The sequence below is a fragment of the Schistocerca americana genome, chromosome 9, assembly GCF_021461395.2.
Source record: "Schistocerca americana isolate TAMUIC-IGC-003095 chromosome 9, iqSchAmer2.1, whole genome shotgun sequence".
Lineage (NCBI taxonomy): Eukaryota > Metazoa > Arthropoda > Insecta > Orthoptera > Acrididae > Schistocerca > Schistocerca americana.
The window spans coordinates 170,579,113-170,593,183 of NC_060127.1; the positions used below are offsets into that span (position 1 = coordinate 170,579,113).

The 14,071-nt window shown below is 45.0% G+C and overlaps 1 pseudogene; it reads right to left on the bottom strand.

Moving 5' to 3' along the window:
* Window positions 1–13,553: 13,553 nt before the first annotated feature.
* Window positions 13,554–13,670, bottom strand: LOC124551503 (annotated as a pseudogene).
* Between the last annotated feature and the right edge of the window lie 401 nt (window positions 13,671–14,071).

Consider the following 14,071-nt stretch of genomic DNA (forward strand, 5'->3'; position numbering starts at 1 on the left):
TGTTACTACGAACTGCGACCTTCCTGGGAGGAAATCACGAATCCAGTCGCACAACTGAGACGATACCCCATAGGCCCGCAGCTTGATTAGAAGTCGCTTGTGAGGAACAGTCTCAAAAGCTTTCCGGAAATCTAGAGATACGGAATCAACTTGAGATCCCCTGTCGATAACGGCCATTACTTCGTGCGAATAAAGAGCTAGCTGCGTTGCACAAGAACGATGTTTTCTGAAACCATGCTGATTACGTATCAATAGATCGTTCCCTTCGAGGTGATTCGTAACGTTTGAATACAGTATATGCTCCAAAACCCTACTGCAAACCGACGTCAATGAAATAGGTCTGCAGTTCGATGGATTACTCCTACTACCCTTCTTAAAGACTGGTGCGACTTGCGCAATTTTCTAATCTATAGGTACACATCTATCGGTGAGCGAGCGGTTGTATATGATTGCTAAGTAGGGAGCTATTGTATCAGCGTAATCTGAAAGGAACCTAATCGGTATACAATTTGGACCTGAAGACTTACCCGTATCAAGCGATTTGAGTTGCTTCGCAACCCCTAAGGTATCTACTTCTAAGAAAATCACGCTAGCAGCTGTTCGTGTTTCCAGTTCTGCAATATTCCATTCGCCTTCCCTGGTGAAGGAATTTCGGAAAACTGCGTTCAATAGCTCCGCTTTAGCGGCACAGTCGTCGGTAACAGTACCATCGGCACTGCGCAGCGAAGGTATTGACTGCGTCTTGCCGCTTGTGTACTTTACATACGACCAGAATTTCTTGGGATATTCTACCAAATTTCGAGACAATGTTTCGTTGTGCAACCTATTAAAGGCATCTCGCACTGAAGTCCGTGCCAAATTTCGCGCGTCTGTAAGTTTTAGCCAGTGTTCGGGATTTCGCGTTCTTCTGAACTCCGCATGCTTTTTCCGTTGCCTCTGCAACAGCGTTCGGACCTGTTTTGTGTACCATGGGGGATCAGTTCCATCTCTTACCAATTTATGAGGTATGAATCTCTCAATTGCTGTTGCTACTATATCTTTGAATTTGAGCCACATCTCGTCTACATTTGCATAGTCAGTTCGGAAGGAATGGAGATTGTCTCTTAGGAAGGCTTCTAGTGACACTTTATCCGTTTTTTTAAATAAAATTATTTTGCGTTTGTTTCTGGTTGATTTGGAAGAAACGGTATTGAGCCTAGCTACAACAACCTCTTCTTGACTTAAATAAACAGGAATCCACCTAACAGTAAGAGTCCTTGTGTTGTGGTACAAGCTCTTCACTAATAGTTCCCGTTAGCCTCATTCCTGGTAAAGTATGAAATACAAGTCCCACTAAGGATGAATGACAGACTCCAAACAAGGAGTGCGACTTGGTGCGTCATTGACTGAGCTTGAGACTGCGCTGGTGCCTGAGACTAGTGAGCTAGTAACTGAGACTGAGAGTGGGTGACTGACTGATCACTGAGCTCTCCGGTGAGCCGCGGCGATCTAAGTACTTGCTGTCTAGAGAGTGTTGGCGGCATGTTGCTTGCGAGTCTGTCTTTGGCCCTCTGATAGAAGCGGTTGATCTAGTGCCTGCTATCGATCTTCTTGCCACATCTTTGCTGAGTGGTGTGCAGGTGACAGCTTCTGCCAGCACATAACTCATAAAGTTGGGGGAGATGGGCATTCTATGTATTTCGTGGGTACATAGCTGACAGATCGTGAATGAAAGAAGAGCTACACTTATTTAACGAGGAAAAACCAACGAAAAATTCTAAAGAGAGGTTTAGATTGGAAGATATCCGTCTGTAACCTCTTTTAAACACACTACCTAAACCACATAACTGATCATCGAAGTCCTTTGTTGTCTGTGGCAGAATTAAAACGTTAGTAAAAATGACAATTGTAAGCAGGCTGTTTAGGTTTTTATATTGGTAACGCCACGTAGCGCTCTATATGAAAATCACTGACTGTGCTGTGTGCAGTCTGTGGCTGGCTTGCATTGTTCGAATTTGCTATTGTAGTGTTGGGCAGTTGGCTGTTAACAGCGCGTAGTGTTGCGCAGTTGGAGGTGAGCCGCCAGCAGTGGTGGATGTGGGGAGAGAAATGGCGGAATTTTGAGAGCGGACGATCTGGACGTGTGTCCAACAGAGACAGTAAATTTGTAGGACTGGATATCATGAACTGATATATATATATATATATATATATATATATATATATATATATATATATATATATATATATATATATATACTCCTGGAAATTGAAATAAGAACACCGTGAATTCATTGTCCCAGGAAGGGGAAACTTTATTGACACATTCCTGGGGTCAGATACATCACATGATCACACTGACAGAACCACAGGCACATAGACACAGGCAACAGAGCATGCACAATGTCGGCACTAGTACAGTGTATATCCACCTTTCGCAGCAATGCAGGCTGCTATTCTCCCATGGAGACGATCGTAGAGATGCTGGATGTAGTCCTGTGGAACGGCTTGCCATGCCATTTCCACCTGGCGCCTCAGTTGGACCAGCGTTCGTGCTGGACGTGCAGACCGCGTGAGACGACGCTTCATCCAGTCCCAAACATGCTCAATGGGGGACAGATCCGGAGATCTTGCTGGCCAGGGTAGTTGACTTACACCTTCTAGAGCACGTTGGGTGGCACGGGATACATGCGGACGTGCATTGTCCTGTTGGAACATCAAGTTCCCTTGCCGGTCTAGGAATGGTAGAACGATGGGTTCGATGACGGTATGGATGTACCGTGCACTATTCAGTGTCCCCTCGACGATCACCAGTGGTGTACGGCCAGTGTAGGAGATCGCTCCCCACACCATGATGCCGGGTGTTGGCCCTGTGTGCCTCGGTCGTATGCAGTCCTGATTGTGGCGTTCACCTGCACGGCGCCAAACACGCATACGACCATCATTGGCACCAAGGCAGAAGCGACTCTCATCGCTGAAGACGACACGTCTCCATTCGTCCCTCCATTCACGCCTGTCGCGACACCACTGGAGGCGGGCTGCACGATGTTGGGGCGTGAGCGGAAGACGGCCTAACGGTGTGCGGGACCGTAGCCCAGCTTCATGGAGACGGTTGCGAATGGTCCTCGCCGATACCCCAGGAGCAACAGTGTCCCTAATTTGCTGGGAAGTGGCGGTGCGGTCCCCTACGGCACTGCGTAGGATTCTACGGTCTTTGCGCGCATCCGTGCGTCGCTGCGGTCCGGTCCCAGGTCGACGGGCACGTGCACCTTCCACCGACCACTGGCGACAACATCGATGTACTGTGGAGACCTCACGCCCCACGTGTTGAGCAATTCGGCGGTACGTCCACCCGGCCTCCCGCATGCCCACTATACGCCCTCGCTCAAAGTCCGTCAACTGCACATACGGTTCACGTCCACGCTGTCGCGGCATGCTACCAGTGTTAAAGACTGCGATGGAGCTCCGTATGCCACGGCAAACTGGCTGACACTGACGGCGGCGGTGCACAAATGCTGCGCAGCTAGCGCCATTCGACGGCCAACACCGCGGTTCCTGGTGTGTCCGCTGTGCCGTGCGTGTGATCATTGCTTGTACAGCCCTCTCGCAGTGTCCGGAGCAAGTATGGTGGGTCTGACACACCGGTGTCAATGTGTTCTTTTTTCCGTTTCCAGGAGTATATATATATATATATATATATATATATATATATATATATATATATATATATATATAATGACTTTTGAACACTATTAAGGTAAATACATTGTTCTCTATCAAAATCTTTCATTTGCTAACTATGCCTATCAGTAGTTAGTGCCTTCAGTAGTTTGAATCTTTTATTTAGCTGGCAGTTTGGCGCTCTCTGTATTGCAGTAGCTTGAGTAACGAAGATTTTCGTAAGTGATTTGTAAAAGGTATAGGTTAATGTTAGTCAGAGCCATTCTATTGTAGGGATTATTGAAAGTCAGATTCCGTTGCGCTAAAAATATTGTGGGTCAGTTTAAACACAGTCATGTATAATTTTTCTAAGGGGCCCTTTCACAATCTCTCTATGAATATTACGTGATGTAGCCGTCAATCTGTTTCAATCGATTGCCACTCATTTCAGTACTACATACTTACTTTTCTGAATAATCTGTTTTATTTCTTTTCCTTCATCAAGTCTGCGTCCCACCTCCGCCTCCTCGGTCTTCTCTTTCTCCCCCCCCCCCCTTTCTCTCTCTGTCTCTCTCTCTCTCTCTCTACAGGTAAAATAGACCCTCATTCGGATATTCACGCTTGGACCCCACAAAGGAATACTATCGTCAGCGAAACCAAAACCAGCGCTCTTTGAGTCAAATTGTGGATTTTTGGATCCATTAATCGAGTCGGCAGGTTACGGAATTTTAGAGGAGAAATTTATAGGTGTAAAGGAAATTAAGGAAATGTGGCGGCAGGATGCAGAAGACTTCTAGTCAGGTGAGTACAGGCTTATAAATGCAAAATCAAGTAGGGATAATGTAGGAATAGACTATGAGCTAATTAGGAAATAGGAATGCAAGTGAGCTATCATGAGCAGCACAGCCTGTTATCGCGGCGAAGATGAATAGTTAGGCCCAATAGAGTAGTACGTGTGTCAGCTATGCTGATCGTGAAAAGATTGAAAGAATATGTGACGAGGTGACAGAAATTACACAGTTCCTCAAGTGAACGGAAACTTAAACTATGATATGGGGCAGGAACACGACAGTACAAACGGAGAAGAATGTAACATTATAGGCGAATGAGGAATGGGTGAAAACGAAAGAGGCAGCTGCACTATAAGCACAATTCAATTACTGTAAACACTTGGTTGAAAAATCGTGAAGGAATGTTGCATTCATGGAAGAGATCTCGAGACACACGAAGACTGCAGCTAGATTATATGATAGTAAACTATTTCGTAATTAGGTTTTACGTTGAGAAATATTTCCAGGAGCAGACTTGGTTTCGAAGCATAATTTATTAATTCTGAACTTCAAATTAGAACTCAAGAAATTACAGACAGGGAAATAAGGAGGTGATAACAGTATGAATTTTAAGAAAGATATTAGAAAATTTTAAAAAATTCAATTAAAATTTTTCAAAAAGTAATAAAAATAAAAATTAAAAACAAAAAACAGGCAGAGGGTGCTGAGACCTGCAAAGAGAACATTGAGTAACAACTGAATGAAACAGGGGAAAGGAGTACGGTTGAGTGGAAGATGAATGGAAAGATTTGAAAGGTGCAATGGTGAACGCTACAGAGGATTAAATAAGCAGAAACACAAAACTAGAGGGACTTGTAGAGATCCTTGAATAACGAATAACATATTTCGCTCACTCATATGGCGAAAGGAAAAAACATAAATAAGCAGTAAATGAAGCAGGCAAAATGGAATGAAAACGTCTGACAATGTGATAGACACAAAATGCAGAATGGCAAGGGTAAAAATGCAGGGTTATAGAAGCATGCATGGCTATGGCGAAAGACTGATGCCACGTTTAGGGAAATTAAAACATTCGCAGAACAGAGAACCAACTGTACAATCAAGAGCTCAGATAACAAGATGGTGCTAAGCAAAGAGGGGAAAACTGAAACGCTGAAAGAGTGTATGGGATGGTTTTGCTAAATGGAGACAAACTGCAGAAAACGATCCCTGAAATGGTAAGCTAACATATAGCCGGAAATGCACTCCAAATGGATGTACACTCACTTGAATTTTGAGATGAAACGTGTTTGACGGTGTTGGTTTCAACTATTGACATTGTTTGCAAAAGCGTTTCGGTACCTGCGTAACAGACACGTTTACCAGAATGGGTAAACATGAATGGGTGGATGCGCCTGATATACACAAAGGCCTTGGAGGAGCAGGTATTTCTAGAACATAGTCCCAGTGTTAAAGCACAAAATAGTAAGGGACAGAAATTAGAGAAATTTTATTAAAATTCACTCACATTGTCGTGACACAGACAGGCGGAAGCAGGAAGTCGCAAGTATGTCGCAAGTGGATCAGGTCGTCAGCACATTAGGACATCGTCTGTCGAGTGAAGATACGCATTCAGCAGAAAGGAGAATGTGACAGAAAACCAAAGGAAGTGAGATGAGCATATTCATTAACTCGTAAAACATGTTTCAAGAAATTCTGTCTCTTCCACAGGAGGTGAGAGGTGCTGACACAGCAGGTAACAGCCCACTAAATGAATATGTCATAATAAGCTGGACACACGTGGTCATTACGAACCAAGGCTCCTCCGCATCACAGCCAGTTCCCTTTAAATATCCAAGCTCACCAGCTCTTGTCGTGAATTCATCATTGGGATTGATGGTAGGCACAGTAATGGCACTCGATCCCATGGTTATGGTACTCTAATGAATCTATGTCCAAGGTGCTCCAGCACTATGAAGTAGCTGAAGATGTTCTCAAGACGAAGGCCTTTGAGTGATGAACATGCTGCTCACCACCTACCAGCTACTGATAGAGAAACTGAGAGTCTTCTGACAACACCAGGGTGCTACCCAACCAACCCCTTAAAGTCAGTTAAGACAGAATATCATAATATGAAGTAGGGAAGGGTTAACATGGCAAATACGACATCTTTGCCGATAAGCTAACACCAAGAAGTTTTGATAACAACAACATTATATATCATTGAGAGTTTTTGTTATGAAAAGAGGAGGAAGAAACCTCAGATTTAATTAATGGACAAATATCTAAGTGATAATTGCAATTAATATCTAGAAAGCTAAGTCCAATGTGATATTAGTCAGAGATAACTTTTATGTGGAAGAGAGTTGTAAGCGCAACGAAGAAATTCAATACGCCTACAATACTCTTTCTCAGAAGAAGTCGCTTGCTGGCTCTCGTCCTGCAAAGACGTGCGAGAACAATTCTTGTCGTAATTATTGAGAGTACAGAACGCGACGAGATTGTTTTGTGTTCAGAAGTGTTTCTTGCGTGACGTGATTCACGAACTTCGGAAACTGATTTTCTAAGCAGAGACAGGAACTGATAGACGCGTTTAACGCGTTTAACCGTGCATAACGGATTAATTGAACTGGTGAATATTGGACTTGACTTTCAAATAGTTGGAACTAAAAGAAAAGTGGATAGTATATCAGAGGACTACACTCAATTAGTCTCGAGTAGGACACAATTACACGACTTCACGAAGATAATACAATTACGCTGAAGAGTCAAGTTGTCGTAATTGTCAAGAAACTTGATTTTAATAGAACTGACTTTACCAACCAACTGCGTGTGCGTGTGGTGCGAAAGTTATAAAGTATGTAGTGGCCAAGGAACAATAAACTGTTCCAAGTGAAATACGAAGCGTGGACTACATTATTAAGTGAAATAATCAATGATAGTTAACCAACGACTGTTCAGCAGGGATAATTTAATCTGAATATCAAAATACCTACTTCAAGAGAACTTTTGAACTTTTTTTAACATTACGGTGTAGGTTCATTCAGACGTGATCAAAGAGTATCTGTGGATCTCGCTTCATACAGGTTCAACAACTCCGTAGCAACGACCCAACAACGTACGAGAAGACTGGTACCTCGCAATTGGTGGCGTGTACGATGCGGATGAGATAAGATTTAACAACTACTGCATATCCGGGCAATGAATCATTCAATCTTAAATCAGAAGAAGCATCCATCGTACGAGTTCGCATTTCTGTGTCCCGTTCACCAACGGGGACCTACGTCATCGCGCATCGTGTCTCAACTCCACTGCGATAGCTGAGGCAGTGGCAGCTCTACGGCGTCGACAATATCAGCACGCGGTTGGAGTGCGGGGACGCCACAGCTTCAACGCAGAAGCTAGCAACAGGGCCTCTCGGGATCCACATTGCAGCTCACCACTCAGACGCCTAAGAGTACCGAAATCAGCCTGCCAGTAGAGAGATCACACGATTACCAACCACCATTGCACATGTGTCATCAAGGGTCGTTGGAGAATTCCGAGTAAGACTGAGGACACTGCAGCAGGTGGTCCAAGACAACCACTTAATGCTGGGCAACTGCCATGCCTGCTTGCTGGAAATATGCCGCGGCGTCATCGTCGCTGACACCTTTTCCTGGGCGTGCAGATGCTGTGCTGACTCGACGGTCGTCAGCTAGAATCCAATATACCAGTGAATGAGCAACATCCGAAGCTGGTGTGGAAGAACGACGAGTTGTAAACACTGAGAACAAATGCTTGAACTTAAATAATGTTGTACTAGCGTTATAGAAGCATCACATTCTAACAGCTATCCTCACTTCACACAGTGGTCTCTTTGCTAGCCCCTCTACGAGCTAGCATGGTATATGCCGGACTACAGTGTGGAACATTCAAAACGGCAGCTACCTGTACCATATAGAGTACGTACAGGTCATATTGCATGCTGACTTGCCTCCACAGCGACGGTTTTGTCGCTGGTTTGTCGCCAACGGCGTGCTAGGATTTCTACATCTACATCTACATTTATACTCCGCAAGCCGCCCAACGGTGTGTGGCGGAGGGCACTTTACGTGCCACTGTCATTACCTCCCTTTCCTGTTCCACTCGCGTCTGCTTCGCGGGAAGAACGACTGCCGGAAAGCCTCAGTGCGTGCTCGAATCTCTCTAATTTTACATTCGTGATCTCCTCGGGACGTATAAGTAGGGGGAAGCAATATATTCGATACCTCATCCAGAGACGCACCCTCTCCAAACCTGGACAGCAAGCTACACCGCGATGCAGAGCGCCTCTCTTGCAGAGTCTGCCACTTGAGTTTGCTAAACATCTCCGTAACGCTATCACGCTTACCAAATAACCCTATCACGAAACGCGCCGCTCTTCTTTGGATCTTCTCTATCTCCTCTGTCTACCCGATCTGGTACGGATCCCACACTGATGAGCAATACTCAAGTATAGGTCGAACGAGTGTTTTGTAAGCCACCTCCTTTGTTGATGGACTACATTTTCTAAGGACTCTCCCAATGAATCGCAACCTGGCACCCACCTTACCAACAATCAATTTTATATGGTAATTCCACTTCAAATCGTTCCGTATGCATACTCCCAGATATTTTACAGAAGTAACTGCTACCAGTGTTTGTTCCGCTATCATATAATCATACAATAAAGGATCCTTCTTTCTATGTATTCGCAATCCATTACATTTGTCTATGTTAAGAGTCAGTTCCCACTCTCTGCACCAAGTGCCTAATCGCTGCAGATTTTCCTGCATTTCGCTGTAATTTTCTAATGCTGCAACTTCTCTGTATACTACGACATCATTTGCGAAAAGCCGCATGGATCTTCCGACACTATCTACTAGGTCATTTATATATATTGTGAAAAGCAATGGTCCCACAACACTTCCCTGTGGCACGCCAGAGGTTACTTTAACATCTGTAGACGTCTCTCCATTGAGAACAACATGCTGTCTTCTGTTTGCTAAAAAGTCTTCAATCCAGCCACACAGCTGGTCTGATATTCCGTAGGCTCTTACTTTGTTTATCAGGCGACAGTGCGGAACTGTGCCTTCCTCTATAGTTTTGCGCATCTGCTCGACGACCCTTCTTGAAGACTGGGACTACCTGTGCTCTTTTCCAATCATTTGGAACCTTCCGTTCCTCTCGAGACTTGCGGTACACGGCTGTTAGAAGGGGGGCAAGTTCTTTCGCGTACTCTGTGTAGAATCGAATTGGTATCCCGACAGGTCCAGTTCTACGAGTTCACGTATCCTATTCACAACAGAATGTGATATACGGAGCAGGAATCAAAGAGGAAAAAGGTAACTGAGTAATTGAGTTCTGCAACTGATTTCAGATTGTAACAGCGGGTACTTCGTTCAATGTTCACAAAAGTAGAAGGTATACCTGGATAAGACACAGAGACAGAGAAAGATTCCAGCTGAACCACATCATGGTCACACAAAGATTCCAAAATCAGATATTCGATTGTAAGACGTATCAAGGAGCAGACAAAGATTCCGATCACAGTTTGATAATTATGAGGAGTAGACTGAAGTTTCTGAGAATCATATGGAAGAATAAGGATGGAAAGAAGTGAGATGCCGAAGCACTGAGGAATGATGAGAAGCGTTTGAATTTGGCAAAGTATATGGATACTGTGATAAGGAATGTCACAGTTCACATTTCAGTTGAAGAGGAGTGGATATCTCTAAAAACGGCAGTCACAAATGTTGGACAATCAAATATAGGTATAAGGAAGATAGCTGCAAAGAAAGTTTCGGTAACAGAATAAATACGTCAACTGATCGAAGAAAGCTTCGGTAACAGAATAAATACGTCAACTGATCGACGAAAGGAGGAAGTACAAAAATGTTCAGGGAAAGACAGGAATGCAGCATTGTAAATATAAAGGCGAAATGGCTGCAGGGAAAATGTGAAGTAATCGAAAAAGAAATGTTCATCGGAAGTACTGACTACTTTTTAATTCAGAAGCGAAGTGGGGAGAAGGAGAGAGTACACTGAAGGGCTGTGGAAGGAGGAAGAGTTCTCCACAGATTTGATAGAATAAGAAAGTACAGTCAGCAAGGAAGACAAAGGAGATTCAGGGTTCGTGACAAGTTAAAAGAGCTTTGGAATACTTCATATCAAAGAAAGAAGAAGGAATAAATAGCATTCCATCGGAATATTTAAAATCATTGGAGAAATGGCAACCAAATGGCTGTTCAGGTTGATACGTAGAATCTATCAGACTGGCGACGTACTATCGGAGTTTCGGAAAAAATACTACCCACATAGTTCTGAAGTTAGCATGGACAGATAGCGACGCAAATTATCGCACAATGTGCTTAGCATCAGATACATCAAAACTGCTAATAAGAATAATGTACAAGGCAATGGAAAAGAAAAATTAAAATAAGTTAAATGACCATCAGTTTGGCGTTAGGAAAGATAAAGGCAGCAGAGAGGCAGTCCTGAGTTTGCGCTTCATAATACATGAAAAAAAGTTTTGCATCACCTCGGTTCCATGGGTTCCGGAACCTGTACAGAAAACTGGAATAGTGATCAGCCTAAACATCATTTCCGGCCATTTTATTGCTCATGAAAAACACACATTACATGTTGCACCACCATACAGCGAGACCTTCAGAGGTGGTGGTCCAGAGTGCTGTACACAACGGTACCTCTAACGCCCAGTAGCACGTCCTCTTGCATTGAAGCATAACTGTATTCATCGTGGCATACTATCCGCAAGTTCAACAACGTACTGTTGGTCCTGATTGTCCCACTCCTCAACGGGGATTCGGCGTGGATCCCTCAGTGGGTCACGTCGTCCAAAACCAGCTCTTTTCCTTTTAACCCAGGTTTGTTCCATAGGGTTCATGTCTGGGAACATGCTGGTCACTCTAGTCGAGCGACGTAGTTATCCTGAAGGAATTCACAAGATGTGAACGATGGGGCAGCGAATTGTCGTCCATGAAGACGAATGCCTTGAAAATATGCTGACGATATGGCGTTCACGTATCGTACAGCCGTTACGGCGTCTTCCATGACCATCAGCGGCGTACGTCGGCTCCACATAATGCCACCCCAAAACATCAGGGAACCTCCACCTTGCCGCACTAGCTGGACAGTGTATCCAAGGCATTCAGTCTGACCAGGTTGCCTACAAACACGTCTCCGACGATTGTCTGCTGGAAGACATATGCGACACTCATCGATGAAGCGAACGTGACGCCACCCCTGAGCGGTCCATTCGCCATGTTGTTGGGCCCCTCCGTACCGCGCTGCACGTTGTGGTTGTATAGATGGACCTCGCCATGGACGTCGGGAATGAAGTTGCGCATAGTGCAGCCTATTGCGCACAGCTTGAGTCGTAACATTACGTCCTGTGGCTGCACGAAAAGCATTATTCAGCATGGCGGGGTTGCTGTCAGGTTTCCTCCGAGCCATAATCCACAGGCAGCGGTCATCCACTGCAGTAGTAGCCCTTGAGAGGCCAGAGCGAGGCATGTCATCGACAGTTCCTGTCTCTCTGTATCTCCTCCATGTCCGAACAGCATCGCTTTGGTTCACTCAGAGACGTCTGGACACTTCCCTCGTCGAGAGCCCTTTCTGGCACAAAGTAACAATTCGAATGCGATCGATCCGCGGAACTGACCTTCTAGGCATGGTCGAGCTACAGACAACACGAGCTGTGTACTTCCTGGTTGAATGACTGGAACTGCTCGGCTGTCACATCGCCTCCGTCTAATACCCGCTGTTCATGCATGGTTGTTTACATATTTGGGCAGGTTTACTGACATCTCTGAACAGGCAAAGGGAGTGTGTCATACAACATCCACAGTCAACTTCTATCTTCAGGAGTTCCGGGAACCGTGAAAAACTTTATATGATGTGTGTAGAAGCAAGACTGAAGAAAAACCAGGAGTTGTAGATTTAGACAATGAGTTCAATATTGCAATATGTTGCAAGATTTTCGAAATTCTGAGGAAAATAAAAATGACGTACAGGGAAAGACAGGTGATATACAGTACCGGTATGTGGAAGATTCAAGAGAGGGGAAATTAGACTGGGAGTACAAGGACGAAATACTGAAACTGAAAAGGCAATATGACAGAGATGGAATCTTTCATCCCTACTGTTCTAACTACACAACCAATGATAGAAAAAATGAATGGTTCTAGAGTGGGATTCAAAAATGTTCAAATGTGTGTGACATCTTATGGGACTTAACTGCTAAGGTCATCAGTCCCTAAGCTTACACACTACTTAATGTAAATTATCCTAAGGACAAACACACACGTCCATGCCGTAGGGAGCACTCGAACCTCCTCCGCTGGGACCAGTCGAATACTCCATGACTGCAGCGCGTAAGACCGCTCGGCTAATCCCGCGCGGCAGAGTGGGATTTAAATTCCGAGTCAGACACCTTATATTGAGGTGCAGTTGATGACCTCGAGAATGGAGAGATGCAGATAAACAGGCAGAGAGGGGGAAGGAATAGGTGGGCACCGACAGAGGGGAGGAGGCGATGGACAGAGAGAGGAGGGAGAGCGATCGATAGAAAGAGGGGGAAGAGGAGATCGAATAATAGACGACTAAATGCCTGGGAAATGCTGGCTACTGAACCATTACCACAGATACAGATCGAAGAATGGGTGAAATAGTACGAAAATATCGGAAAGTGATCGTACTGATTTAATCATGTATGAAAAGAATGCAATGGTGCCAGATGTGTCCCTGTAATAATTACGAAAATCAGTAAAAAATTGAAAATTGGAGTATATTCAAGTCAGAAGGTGACAAAAATGCAAAAAATACAGCTAAAAAATAAATCATCTTTAAGAATGTTTGCTCTAATAATAGGACTCATGAAATGAATGGAAGAAGTCTGTTTATACCATTTCATAAGCACAGCACTCCGCCTTCAGGCCACAAGTGGCCCATCGGGACCATCCGACCGCCGTATCATCCTCAGTTGAGGATGCGGATAGGAGGCGCGCGTGGTCAGCACACCGCTCTCCCGGTCGTTAAAATGGTTTTCTTTGACCGGAGCCGCTAATATGCGGTCGAGCAGTTCCTCAATTGGCATCACGAGGCTGAGTGCACCCCGAAAAATGGCAACAGCGCATGGCTGCTGGATGGTCACCCATCCAAGTGCCGACCACGCCCGACAGCGCTTAACTTCAGTGATCTCACGGGAACCAGTGTATCCACTGTGGCAAGGCCGTTGCCCCCATTTCATAAGAAACAGTAAAAAAATGTTTACAAAAACCACAGGGAGGCCAACGCCTTTGCCGCAGTGGCAGCACCGGTACCCATCAGATCACTAAAGTTAAGCACTGTCGTGCTGGGCTGGCACTTGGATGGGTGACCATCCGGTCTGCCGTGCGCTGTTGGCAAGCGTGGTACACTCAGTCCTCGTGAGGCAAACTGAGGAGTTACTTGACTGAGAAGTAGCGTCTCCGGTCTCGTAAACAGGCATATGGCTGGGGCAGCAGTGTGCTGATCACGTGCCCCTCCATACCCGCATCCGGTGACGTCTGCGGGTTGAGAATGACACGGCGGTCGGTCAGTACCGTTGCGCCTTCATGGCCTATTCGTGAGAAGAGTTTAACTCAGGGTAATTACGGCAT